General features: G+C 27.5%; 1 protein-coding gene and 2 non-coding genes across 3 annotated transcripts in view; 1 reads left to right on the top strand and 2 right to left on the bottom strand.

Moving 5' to 3' along the window:
* Positions 1 to 15,759, bottom strand: part of LOC113373922 (fibrillin-2-like) — a 78,606-nt gene that overhangs the window by 27,696 nt on the left and 35,151 nt on the right. The window lies entirely within an intron of this gene.
* Trnaw-cca lies at positions 10,816 to 10,887 on the top strand. Its single transcript has one exon. It is a non-coding gene; the product is annotated as a tRNA-Trp (tRNA).
* Positions 11,703 to 11,774, bottom strand: Trnaw-cca. Its single transcript has one exon. It is a non-coding gene; the product is annotated as a tRNA-Trp (tRNA).

Consider the following 15,759-nt stretch of genomic DNA (forward strand, 5'->3'; position numbering starts at 1 on the left):
CAATCAAATCGAAATATAAATCAATAAATACACTGCCGGTTTATATATAATAAATATCACGTCTAATCTACTGGAATAACTTCTACACTTTTTCTACTTATTAATATAAATATTTAGTTAAATTTTGTGAATACTGCATTATAGTGTAAGTTCATTACATCGTCTGTCATTCTTAACTCTAATTAACTAATAATCATCCCGTGCAAAATTTGACATTCTTAAGCAATTCATTTTCTCCCAAGTATATTCAGATCTGTGTGAAGTGGTAATCCAAATTTAAACAGCTTGAAGATTTCTATTTGTGTAATATGTCTTTCTTGTAGAAGCTTATACTTGATTTCTTACACAATTTCCTAGAACTGGCCTCTTTCCTTAAAGTGTATTATGATAAGACTAATGTGTCAATGCACTACGTAGTAATTATGTCCTCCATATGAGTTTGAAGCTGTTCTATTCATATTATCAAAGGCCTATGCATTTGAGAGCAATTCCTGATAAGATATTTATTAACAAATATATAAATGCAAACGATCAAGAATTGCCATTTTGTAAACTGACACAAAAATAACACTAACGTTTCTTAGTAACCAACATAAAACACTTGAAAATACTTTTTCATCGGCTCACTAGCGCCAAATTTGCGACTACAAATGGACCCCTAAGTATTCCTTCTGAACGAGGATTTTGTTCTATGTGAAAAGGCCCTGATTATAGTCTAATACTCCGATAATCTTTTTCTTTTATATTACGACTTACAATTATTTATTTATGGAATATTTTTTTCGAGTAAAAGTAAACGACATGATTCTTAATAATAGAGTAAGATATAAGACCAAACGATACTCCAAGAACTCAACTGTAAATATCCTGAAAAAATAGAAAAAAAATTCTCACGTTGTTTGAAAATTATGAGCTTTTAACTGCAAACCAGAACTTTGATAAAATTGTAACCATTGTTTGGTTATTGTGGTTATTTTTTATTACTTTTGTTCATTTGAACTTTAGATCTGTAATCATAAAAAACATTGCGAAGGCCAAAAATAACTACATAATTTTCCCGAGTTTTCAAGAATATAGTGTCTTTGTTGAACTATGAATTTATAATTTTCAAAATCAGTCAATTTCGAGAGGCCGTTCTTTAATAATTCATCGAAAGTTGGCACATTTGATCAGAATTGTTTTACAATAAAAATTTAGAGTAAATATTAAAAACCTAAAAATGACATAATTTTTGCTAGTGCATTTTATTTTACTCACAATCAGTTCTAAGCTTGTCGTACGCAAAAGCTCCTATGTGTGAAAAAACAATACACTGAACTAAATATGAGCGAAATGCGTTAGCCGTTATTTTTAAGTAGGTTTTAATTTTTTCACTCGATTTATTTTTATTATGAAACAATTCTGATTAAATGCGCCATCTTTTGATGGAAATTGCCAACACAATTTGGTATATTTTTTTAAAGAAGGGCTTCTCAAAGATGATCGATTTTAAAAATTTTAAATTCATAGTTCAACGAGAAGGGTTGTTTTCAGAAAATTCGTAGTAATTGTGCTTGTTGTGACTACGAATATGGATTCAAAGTTTAAATGAACAAAGTTAATAACCAAAAATTGGTTACAATATCATCAAACCACCAGGTTACACTTAAAGCTCATATTCCCAAACAACGTTATATAATTTTTTTTTTAATATTTTTTGCAGGACAGCTACGGTCAAAACACCGTTATATATGAATGTATAGGTATATGATATATGTAAATATTAGAACAAAATATTTAAATATACTATTTCATTTTAAAACAGATTAATGTTTACGAAGAGCGTTAATTATTTGTTATTTTAATTGGAACTAATTTTAATGTTTTAATTCAAGTACAGGATTGAAAATTTCATGAGTCAAATATTGCAATTGTAATTCAGTAGAACATCATTAAAAGTTATAGTTTGATGCTTGAACAAGTTTATCCATCTATAATTCTATAGTTTTGCGTGCAAGTAAAACTTTAAGCATTATAATATATTGGCTTGCGTTGGGTTATTTGTGAATGTTTAGATTTTCTATAAACTTACAGCAATTAGTGCAAGCAATTCAAAAATAGTTACTACCTACATGGAAGAGAATATAAGTCACTTTTGAAATATTGGGGCCAAACGCCTGATTGCACAGCAAATAAATACATAGCTTTATGACAGTTTTTGCTACCAATACGATACGATACGATTTGTACAATTGAAATAATATTAAATATAAGTATATCAAATGTATAATTATAGTATAATATAATTGCTGCTATATTTATCTATGATGACTAGATATTTTCACGACAATGAATGATTTTTTGTATATTTGGTTTTGAGCTTTTGTTCTGTAAGTAATCTATCACGAGCATTGTTCTTCTTATAAAATTAGGTTTATACTATTATTCACAATGGAAAATATCATCAATTGTATTACAATGATAAACAACTTAAAAGAAAAAAATTAAATCTAATATACCATCTAGTTCAATCACGTCGTTGCGCTATAATAATTTTCGATAACAAAATATAACTTTTGTAAAATAAAATCTATTTGTTCAATAATAATGCATTTTTATCCTAATTACAATACAGGACGCAATATATTTGAAACAGTTTCATAAAACAGAATAGATACTATATAAAATATTTGCTTAATAAAAACATACCGTATAAGTTAGTGAATCAAAAGATCATCCGAACACTGCCAAATCTTCTACACAACTATTTTTGAGATGAAAATTGAATCGTTACATTAAAAATAATCTTTCAAATTAATTATAACTAATTATTGATATGCTGCGAATGATTCGATAAAAACTTTTGGTACACTGTAAAATATTCTCTTGTGCATTACGAGTTTAGTGAAATTTAGATACACTGTATGGTTGTTTGTGTTAGAAAACGATTACAAACTATAAAAATTTATAAAATTTACTAAATTTATTATTCATTTGAAAAATCACTATAACATTTTTATCAAGATTTATTTCTATCTTGTCAATATTTAATATTTATTTCGAAATAAAAAATAATGACAAACCTCAACAGTACCTAATATATATATATATATATATATATATATATATATATATATATATATATATATATATATATACCTTGAATTGTACTCAAAAATGCAAATTGATTATTTCATACTAAATAGTTTTATTTACATACGAAAATGCACAACAATGCCATGAAAATTCTACATTAAATATTATAATGTTTTTTTAAATTTTCTCATAGTCGTTTCATCTGGAATTGTAAACCTAAATGCCATAACTTATTTTTATTGGATTTCAGAAACATTTGTCAATGTCTATATTAAATTTATTAATAATTTTAATTTTAAGGAACTTTAATGGCTGCATCCAAAGCGTATTCCAAAGGGTTATATATAATATTAATATAATATTCAGATCTAAAATTTGAAAAAAAAAATGTTTTTCGGACATTTTAAAGTTTAAATATGAAGAAGTGTATTATAGTTTTTTTTTTAAATTTAAATTATTTTTAGATTTATAGTTTTTTAACCAGCGTAATACTATTCTGTTTCCTTCCTTTTTCCAAACTTTGAACACGTTTTTCTCGATACTGTTTTTTCGGTATGATTTCTGAACTTCTATTGGACTCATTTACTTGATTTTTTATAGACTTAAGTATGAACTACGTACATTCCCAAATTCTATTTTTTTTTTAGTTAAACACAATAGAGAATATCAAAAAATGTTGTAATTTTTTTTCAAGCAGTCGCTATTTTGTAATGAAAATTTTTTTTGACTTGTCTGTAGGTCATACGACGGCGACATTATTCTAGCTTAATAATATATGAATATTTTTTTAGAATATTTAGTGAGCTATAATTAATCATGGGTTTGTATGGTCGGGTGCCAATTTTTTGAGACCCCCCACTTTGTTAGCTTTTCTAACTAAAAACTTATGACTATATTTAATTTTTATCTTCTTTATTCTCAGAATATTAATTAATAATTTGTAAGTAAAAATATAGTAAAAATTTTGTTTGCGTTTTTTTAATGCCTTTTAAAAATCACATAAAATTCATGCCTCTAAACCAGAATACCCCCATAATTGACTGATAAAATTCTAGTAACAAATAATAAATAATAAAATATAAATTAATTGAAATAAATTTCGCCTTGATGTACAATACTGGATCAAGAATTTCAAATCAATAATTTCTATTTAATTACACAGATTTATGTAAATATGTTACTGGTTATAAAATATATTTAAAAGAAAAGTTATTTTCTATACAACTATAAAAATATTACTTAAACTCCACAATATTGCTTTGTGAGTAAAATAAATTTTCGTTTTATTTAGTCAATATATTTTTTAGCAGTGTAAGTACGCCCACGATTATTCAGATAATATGTAGTATCATGCAAACGCCTACAATTATTGGAAATATAAAACCAATGCAAATATTATCTAATAAATATACATAACATGAAACCCTAATATTTGATCCAAATTTCCATATTATGTATTATGAACTAGGTTTTCACAGCATTTCGATATAGTAATATATTATTATTGGTTTATTATAATATATTTTTATTAATTAATGATACAAGTACTTGCTACAAATTGTGCCTTGATTATTGCTCTAACTTATAATTTATATGCTAATAATTATCATATTCTAAAGAAATTAAATAAATTTTATATACTAGAATTAAAACTGAGAATAGCATGAATCAATTAGAATGTATGATACAAATTCAGTTTCAAACATTTTAATAATTAAAACATAAAAAAATTATAGCAGTTTATCTTATTTTACTTTACTCTATTATTAGAAATACAAATTTCTACAAAATTATAAAGTTAAAATGCTAGTTATAAGGCGCAAACTATAATAATCAATAATTAATCTAATAATAATCATTGCGTATATTATCAATTTAAATGCGTTTTTAATACTATTTAACTTACTTTAAACTATAAAATTTTTATTATTAATTAGAAAAATCATGAAAATTTTTATATGTTATATTGTGCTCGAAGCGGGATCGAACCCGGGACCTCTGATTCAGGCTACTTCAACTTATTTACGAGCGAGCCTATATTAATATTGCTATAAAAATGCAATATTATTATGATTTGATTAAATGAATGATGACCATACCAAGAGTTGAAACGTATAGATGAATAATCCAGAACTAATTACCATATATAATTTATACCATGTTTAATTTTTGTCTATTGCCGTGGTTTCCAACCTGTGGGGCGCCTTTCAAGAGAGAGACTGTTACAAAAAATGAAATAATATAAAAAGTTAATGAATGAATAACTTTTTATGTATATTTAACTTAGTGTTGTATATTAATTTCTAGCCTGGAATAAAAATATTAAGGGAGCGTAACAACTTTGTTTAAGTACGAAGAGGTGCGGTATAAAAAGGTTGGAATCAATTGGTATATTAGTATGCCACTGTACATGTATTATACATTATATATATATATATATATATATATATATATATATATAATATATACCCAATTATGTAAATCAAGTGATTTGAATAATCTAGTATATTTGAAAGGTATATTTTGTTGCGTTCTATCAGGCATAATTACTTATTGGTTTTCAAGTTGATGTTAGTTACTATATGTTTGATAAGTGAAAGTAATTTTTAGCCTATAGGGTAGTTAAAATTAACCCTACCAATTATTTGCCTTGAAATTTTCTGATAACTGATGAATATTTTTTTTATTAGAATTTAAGTAGGAATATAATATTTATGTTATATCAGTATAAGGTAGAAGTATTGTGCGTAGTATATTCATTAATAAATATCCAATTTATAAACTATTTACTACAAAGATTACAATAACACACGTCCATAAAAAATAGTTGTGCGTGCTGGGTGTGCGACATATGTTGTCGAATGTGTTGTTTACCGCTGAACATGACTCTACAGTCCAAAATGGGGTACAAACTGCATAAAGAACAGAAAAAGCCAAAAAAACGACAAAACCTTCGATCTAGTAATTTTACTGCATGATAATCAAGATCTTAAATTTTCTGTCGATTCCTTGCCTGTTCTTCTTAAAGGACCTCTACAACGAATTTTCGCAATTTTACTTCTTTTGAGAACTTTTTTGTACTATCCAGCAGTGATCGGCAAACATATTTGCAGTTAACTGAAAATACATTTGCATATCATTACTAGATTCTACGAAAAGTACCCACCAAAGATGCAAAAACATTGCGGAAGTTCGTTGCTCAAGCCATTTAAGGAGAAAAGGGTCACGAAACGATACAAATTATAAGATTTTATTTATCACACAGAAAAATTATTAGGTCGGCGATTTTGCAATTTTTTTTGTTTTTTCCTCTTCTGCAGTTTGATCCCCAATTTAGACTGTAGAATCTTGTTCAGCAGTAGACAACACATTGGAAAACATATGTCCCATACCCAGCACAGACTTTTTTATTGACCTGTGTAATTCATCAAAATAACAAATATTTATATTAACCCTTATCACTGATTAAAAACCAATTACTAGCAACTCAGTGGTGCATTCTGACAAAAAAGTACTGGCCAAAAACATGATATTATTGTGTGTATGTTATGCATTTTGTTTAATAAGAATTTCTGGACAATGAAGAGCATACATTTACAATATTATCTAAATTTATTTTCTGCAGCATGTTGAACTTTAAAGTAATTTTCAACAGACATAGCGGGTTGATTCCACTGTCTTATAATTAATTAGCGTCGTGATAGTTTTTGTATCATTCAACAGAAAAGTAGAATTGTCGATTTTTGTAAGCTTCTGTCTTTTTTCATGAAAATTTTGCTTTTCGTATTGCTCATATATTTTACCGTATTAAAAAAAAGATATTTTTTATTAGATTGATTTATGAAATATTTAGGGACTGATTCTGTCAAAAATCGGCCAATGCCAACTGCATAGCAACCATATGGCATTTATACAGCATTTAGTACCATTTCGTATGAGAAGCGCTGCGTAACGTAGGCTCTACATAACATTGGTACCATATTATTTTTAAATAGTATTTTTATATTATAATGTTTATTGGTATATATCAAGATTTTTAAATTCTTAAGTGCGGTCGCCCATAAAATTTTACAAAATAAATGCGGTCTAATAGATCTATACAGTAATAAGAGACTGTTCTTTTTTCAAAATTTACTATTAGTCATTATAAATGTATTTGCTATCTTATTTCATTGTATATTTTTTTTATAAAAATAGTAAAACGACTGAGCAATTCATAAAGCAAAATTTTTATCAAAAATGCCAGAAGCGTATAAAAATCGATAATTATACTTTTCTGTGTAATGATATAAAAACTATAACGACGCTAATTGATTATAATGACAGTGGAATCGACCCGCTATGTCTTTTGAAAATTACTTTAAACTTCAACATGATGCTGAAAATAAATTTAGATCTTATTGTAAATGTATGTTCTACATTGTCCACAAATTCTTATCAAACAAAATGCATAACATACACAATAATACCATGTTTGTAGCAGGTACTTTTTCGTCAGAATGCAGCACTGAATTGCTAGTTCATTGTTTTAAAATCAGGTCGAGTGGTAAGGGTTAATAATGTACAATTCTTGATATTCACTAATAACTAAATTTCAATGAAAACTGAGTCATGTTGTATTCAATCAGTAGGGTGGAAAAAATTTGAAATTAATACTATAGATAATATAATTGCCAAATATTAATATAAAAATTGCATAAACTTATAATTTTTTTATCATACCATAACCTACAACTAAAATTGTCAAATTCTATAAATTAAAAATTGCACACTATAAAACATCAGGTGCATCATTTAATTGTTTAAATTCTTACCTATTCTATGATGAAAATGTTAATTATGAGCAAGTTGCTTCATCTGTATTTTTACTATCACTTAAATCAACATTTATTGTGTAGATCTATTGACCTTTTAAGCGAAAAAAAGCCTTCAATGCGTTCGTTAAAAATTGACTTTTAAAAAATAATTAGGTTTTGTTAAAACTGAATGTATTCAAAAATGGAAATAACCAACAGATACTATAAATTTTGATTAAAAATAGGATATGCATAATAAAATTAGTAACAATAATTTTGATACTAATTTCATGTGCATTATCAAATACTATATAGTGCTAATTGCTATTTCTGCATCTGATAATGGTTTGATTTCTGTATACAAAGGTTCTAATGAATTATCAATATTTTCATATATTACAGAAGTCAAATCACAAAAACTTATCTGAGAATTTTTCTGATTAAAAATCATATTTGGAATTTCCAGAGGTGGTTTTGGTAGTTGTTCATTTAAATTTATTTTTCGATTTTCTTCACTTTTTCCTGGTTTTTTGGAAGGACAAGAACATGAATGCTCCCGATTGAGCACATTCTTCAGATCACCTGTGAAAAAATCAAACACATGAAAATAGTTATAATATAGCATTTTGGCAGTTTTTACAATCATATTCAGTAACATAGCGTTTCTGTAACATTTATATCTTGTCAGAGAATTGTCTCTTTATAGTTATCATATATTAATATATATTTGTATTGTCAATAAAGTTGTTGCATTGATTATATAGAAAAAATCTTTTTTTTGTTAATAGTAGATTACCTTTATCGTCAACAAAAATAATCCTTGCACATGCAGAACATGCAAAAACTCTATTACTGCGAATTGTTTCACTGATTGTAGTAAATATTGGATTTTCAAATGTAACAGTACCTGAAATGAAAAATTTATTTTAAAAATTAATTCTCTACTTAATACTTTATGTTATAAACAATGTTATATTATATAAGGTTGTCAAATATCTCCCTTCCGCCTTTTTGTATTATAAACCAAGAGCAAAAAAACGGAAGGGAGATATTTGACAACCTAATATATTAATAATAATAATAAACAATTAAGGTCATACTTATATAACCTCATTTTTTAAATTGGGAAGGTGTATTTATTTTGTTAATACACAAAAAATGAATGAATTTTTATGTATTATTTATTGCGTTTCACATTTATTTCATAATTATTAATGTGAAGTAAATTGCAATATTTGTGCTGTATTTGACCTATTTATTTTTTTCTTAAAAACAAATTGAGAATCGAATACAATATCGAACATCCCTTATAATAGAAAAGTCGAAAACAAAATTCTTTTGGTATATTCACGTATATAGAAAAGTTTACCTACTTCAGGAAATGTATGTGCCTAATATACGCCACACTTCCTAAAGAACGGCTGAACCGATTCGTATGGTTCAAATACCATTGGTTTTTGACGTAAAAGTTCTTATTCAATTAAACGTCATCGTATTATGTAATCAACTTTTTTTAATGATAATATTTAAAGTATTGTGTACGAAGGTACATTTTTTTCGATCCGCTATGTAAATACATCAAAATATAAATCTTCAATACTGACGATTTTAAAATAAACATAAAAGCATATCAAATAATGTTACAGAAATTCTAAAAATGATTTACAAAATTCATTCTATAAATATTAAGTATACAAAAATATATGCTTAATCATTACAAAATGTTCAATTTCGAGAGTTTTGGAAAATTGTCATTTTCTATAATTCTAGAAGAGTACTAAAATGATGTAGTTAGTTTCACATGGTATTTCAATATTTCAGTTTTCTTCAAAATAGCGAGAGAATGTTGTAAAATTTGATTGTGTAATACAATATTAGTTATTAGTCAGATTAATTGCTATCGTGGAATAATAACTGTTCGAGTATGATATGAAATATCAATCATATATATTTATATTTATTAAAAGTGAACACAAGTCAATCATAGTAATTTGCCTTCGTTTAAGAATGACTTATGTATACCTTTTACTTAACTGCCCTCGTTGGAATGGACTCGTTTTTTTTTAATCTAAAGGATAGATAGTTGTTACACTGTATTTAAGGACAAAATTATATTATTTAATTGACAAGATATTATTGAAATACAGCTAAATAAGAAAGCTAGGTGTATTTGACATTTTGCCTTAATGCAATCTACATAAACTTCCCGAAATGTGTAAATATTTGACTTAATCAATAAGTATATTAAATTAGTTACTTAGATATAATTTACAGGTAATTTAAAATGTTCGTTGATAGATCATGCAACTATGTTCAAATTAAAACATAAAAAATTCTAAGGAAAAAGGGCTTGACTGATTCATGCCTAAAAACTAATCAGCACAATTCCCACATAATACTTTTCAACCACGGTTCACGATTTTTTGAGTAAACCTGTATGAAAATTTTTTCATATTTCTGGTAGATAATTTTAAATTTTTGGCTTGGCAGATCTTTTTGCAAAACTAATCAAAGTCTGTTGTTATCGATTTCATTGAATGGTATTAAAAGTTTTGAAATCGTTGTAGTCATTTTTGAGAAAAAGTCGACGAATTGTCAAATTATGGATCCAAATATAAATTTTGTTCAAATGTAGTGACAAATGACGCGGGTTGATTTAAAACGTCGCGAAAACATAATTATCAAATCGAATTATCTGTTAAAACTTGATCTTCTCCTTAGGAATGTTCATAATATTTATGATTATCTGTAACTGCGCATTTTTAAATTTAATAATTCTAGATACTTTCGTTTGTGAAATAAAAAAGATAAGGCTCATAATATCGTTTCATCTAAAATATTATTTTGATTTTCCCTAATATAGATATATATTAAACACTGTTTTGAAAAAAAAAACAATTTATACAAAACCGAACCTAGGATTGTCCTACACGTACAATCGCAGGACTCCGTGGCGCAACGGTAGCGCGTCTGACTCCAGATCAGAAGGTTGCGTGTTCAAATCACGTCGGGGTCAATACTTTTTTTTCCAAAAATTAATAATTTTTAATTTACTAACAAATGTATTTTATCATTTTATCATTTTTATGAAATTAATGATAGTTAAAAGTAATTTACTATGATAAATTATTACAAGAATTAAAAAATGATGCCTTTAATCGACTATGTATTTCTAAAATATGGCTGGGTTGATTTTAAAACCTATTATAGACTCGCGTTGATTGTTATTACATGGCGATCCGCCAAGCTTTAAATTAGCAGGGAAGTACAAAATCGGCTTAGGTTTACACAAAAAATCCTGAACCGATTTTGAAATTTGAAAATATTCCGAATGATATAAGTAGGGAATCATGGTGATCAGTTTTTGCTAGAAGTTGGCTAGACCGTTTCTTCGTAATTAATTATTAATTAAATGCTTATGATTGTTTTAATAAAACTTTGCACGATGATGGAGATCATGATCTTAACAAACATCCTTAAATATCGTAGTCCTACGAGAAGTAATTAAATTATAAAAATTCGCATATTCTCATAAACACACAAGTTTTAGTGTCTAACGATTCAGAATGACTTGAAACGTCGAGAAAATATAAAATAAGCTGAATGCACTTTCTGAAACTTCCGAAATTTACCGAAAACAAACTTCTCTTTCGGGAAGTTAATAATTAAATCTTTGAAATATTGTTGTTTCAATATGCTAATTAGGTTAGCAATTTAACATTAGATCGAATACAATTTTTTTCTGAAATAAAATTTGAAAATTATTGATTAATGTAAAAATGTATAATATGTAAAATATATAACTGTTGTATTATTTTCAGGTAAAAACATTGACCCCGACGTGATTTGAACACGCAACCTTCTGATCTGGAGTCAGACGCGCTACCGTTGCGCCACGGAGTCTACAAAAAAGGTTTGTTATTATATTTTTACCCTCTTTTAGAATTTTATTCATTTTATCAAATTTTATGATTAAATTTCTAGAACAAACTTTATTTTTAATATAGAACTATTACAATGTTGTTGTAAGCATTATACCATAATTTTCCCACTTTTCGAGTATTATTTTTAAATAATGCATCAATTTTTAACTGAAATAATTCATCAAACTAGTTTGTATGGCATCGTACCTTAAGGCAAATTGCTGGAAATTCTAGTACCGTAATGAAATATTAGAATATTAAATGTTTGCAAATACATTATTATAAAAACTGTAACTTAAATATGTTTACAGAAAACTAAATATACAAAACTTAATCAATCGAATTTATGTTTGATTATATTTATGAATTATATAAATTGAATTGCAAAATTAAATTTATTTATCTGAAGTATATTAGTGAGCTTTAGAATTTTAGCTAGAAAAAAAGTTAAAACATGATATTAAAAACAAAATTTTTTTTCAAAGATTTTTTGAATCATTCAAATCGGACGCTTACTTCACTTCTAAACTGCCTTTAATTTTGCACATTTAGCTCGGTATCTCCGAAACGGCTAGACCTGCCTCTGCCAAAAACTAATCAGTACATGTTTCCTATCAATAGGAATCGAACCATTCAAATCTGTTGATCCGTGCGCCCGAAAACGTGGACGAAAAATTGTATTTTGTTATTGTTGGTACGTACGATTACAATTACTTACCCTACGGAAAGTTAAATATATCTATTGTTGACTATTAATATAAGTAATGATGTCAATTTTACGCTTAATATTCTTGAAAAAAAAAAGTATGACATACTATCATAGAATAAAGAGGCCCACTAGACATTTAAAAGCAGAATTAATTCAGATTCCGCCAATAATGTTGTGTCAATTGGAGCGTAGTTTAGTGATTTTTGACACTTAAGATCATTATAGTGATAATATTGTAACAATGTTTTGCCATTTTGTTTATTTTTGTAGAAAATGTAAATATGCCGTTAGGCCAAACAATATATTTTTTATAATGGACAATTTGTCAGTACCAGATCTTACAAATTCTCAATCTCATATACGCACCTGTCACTGTATAAATACGAATTATACATGGACTAGAAGTTTAATATGTCAATTTTCACTATTTTTCTACCCAAATAATAATTTAAAATTAAATTACATTCTGAAAATAACCTTTATAATATGTTTTATATTCACTTTAGTTACTGTAATATGAGAAATCCTGTGTTTGCATAACCTATTTATATCGATAATGCTTTCCAAAGTCTATTTTTCCAGTGCCTAAGACATTGACAAAACTTTTATTTATAGGCCATCTGATAATCAAAGATCCTTATGTATTTTTAAAACACTATATTTAGAACGGAATATTGATCCAATATATATTTTCAACACTCGATGTTCGACGCGCGTGTCTCTTCGTGGACATAAAATAGATTAATATAATTAATTTTTATAATAATAGATGATTCTACTTATTATGTTGTATATATATATATATATATATATATATATATATATATATATATAGGGTATGACGGGTCTCAAAGGTCCCATTTGAATTTGAGCAAGTATATTGTAAAAACCATACCAATTATATCATAACAAATAATATATATCAAACAAACAACTATCGGACTATGTTCAGCAAAACTCTCAATTTAGCATCAATGTCTAAATGTTTTTCTTTGCTGTTTTTCAAAAACTTGTCACCTTGTTCTTTTGACTCCGTAGATGGGGTATAATGGAATGGCCAGGAGGCAATAAGGTTCAATGTTATACATTTGATTTTAAAGGGATTTGCAAAAATGCAAATGTAATGCAAAATGTAAATTCTTTGAGTATATATTTTACAGAGATAATACTGTGTATAACTTTGATCTGGTATTTTATCAGAAATAATTATCATCATAGTTAGAACGACTATTTATTTAACCTATCGTTTGCAAAATTGTTTTTTTTAACTTCAGTTTTTACCCTACCGACGTGTACGCTTTTATAGAGGTTATATAAAAATGTTGAATCAATCCTAAAATTTACAATAGGTCCTATAAAACAAGTAAATAACAAATACTTATAAAATATATGAAGGTCTCGTAAACTAAATACTAATGCTCACAATCACAACCAAAAAACTGCCAACGAAAGAAATTAGTTTTGTTATGGTTTTTAAAACATTCATGTTTATCCTCGATAGCAACGTCTGTTTACACATCTTTTTCCCTCTACTTTCAAATATTGTGGTTAAAAATTTGTAACTTTACTTGTTTTTGAGATACCGGTCGTCGATGTTTTTATCTTTGGATTTTTGAGCTCCGCTTTACCATACACAGTAATACCCCGTTTAACGCCGTATCGTTTAGCGCTTTTTTATTTCAACCCAGGATTTGAAGGGATAAATGAGGAAAATGTCGAAGAAATACTTCAAGAAGCAGCGCAGTCTTTCTAATGACCAGCTCAAGAAATGTACTGAACAAGAATAAAACAAAAATGTTGACAGCAGTGATTCAGCGGAAGAGCAAAAAGAACTTTCGATGGTGATTGTAAAAGGAATTAGTTTACCATAACTGAAATAATGGATCAATTCGTTGAAAATTATCCGAATTTTGACAGGGGCTCAAAGGAGAGTATGACGCTCTATCCGTTCATGAAGAACTTTTAAGAGATCAGCCAAAAGAAAAAGTCAAACAACATTAGATGCTTTTGTCACAAAAAAGCAAAACACTGAAAACGCGAAAGGCTAACTACATATGACTGACTTAGAATTTTATTTGTTTTTTCAAGTATTTTCCTTTAGTTACTTATTAAATTAATTTTATTTTTTATTTTTGAAAGAAATATAATGTGTTATTAATTTGGGCTTTAAGAAATAAATGTTTGTTTTTTTTGTAGTAAAAAAACATACTTCTCCTAACCCCAATATTTCCATGTAAAGATAGCCTTGTTTAGCGCTGTTTTGCATTGCGCTCTGCGGGCTATCTCTGTATATTTTTTTTTTGAAAAAACAAATTTAGGATAATGATATATTAATTATTGTTTGCCGTTTTAGATTACTAAAAATTCTTTTATTCATTTTTGTTATAATTAACAGATTAACTTTAATGTTTAAATATTTTCATCGTTTTAAATCTTTATCATGGCAACTTCAATTCATTGGCAACTTACCAGCTTTATTATAAAACGTTTTATTTATGTGGTAGATAAATGAGTCCAAAGGATTGCAAACAAAAGAAAATTAATCTGCCATGAATCAAACGAGAAATGGCGTGTTGAAAGATGAAAAGAACTTAATTAATTAATAACTCACCGGACGTCATGGACGCTTGACCCCGCTCACACGCTTGTACGTGCATCTCGCATTAATCTCTCTTCATTATCCCGCTGAAGTTTGTTCTTACTTCTTTCTGCCTCAATACGGTAGCCTCGTTCAGTGCAATTGAAGACGCATCGTTATTACTTATTTTCTGCATTCTGACGACCAAATCACCAGCAATGCTAATAGAATAGTCAGTAATGCGGAAATCAAAGCAATCTCCATATTTCCGTAAAGGCCTTCGACATCTAAATTCTCAACCTGATGGGCAGTGCTGTTTATAATATCTTCCTCCGGAGCGAGGAGTTTGCTCGGTGCGGTTATAACAGAGCGATTTGATTGTTTATGTTGTAAAGTAATTGAAATAACAATGATGGTTTATCTTGGTAAAGGATAGTGTTAAATTGTTCTTTGTTTGCGAGTTGTGATCTTCGCTGGTATCCAACAAGGCGTTATTTTCTATTTCAGGATAGTCTTCTATTGGTAAATTTGCATCTGCTGGTTTTGCGCTCGGTTCAGTAAGGGTGCTTGGATTGTCTACTAAAAACAATATTAAAAATAATACACTCTGAATTAAAAGAATATCAAAGAACTAGTCGAAATCATTTCGGAATAGGGGGCAGTCAATTTATACTAGGG

Source organism: Ctenocephalides felis, unplaced genomic scaffold (genome assembly GCF_003426905.1).
Source record: "Ctenocephalides felis isolate EL2017-DRISC unplaced genomic scaffold, ASM342690v1 CF-g0.4_SCAFFOLD_01604, whole genome shotgun sequence".
NCBI lineage: Eukaryota > Metazoa > Arthropoda > Insecta > Siphonaptera > Pulicidae > Ctenocephalides > Ctenocephalides felis.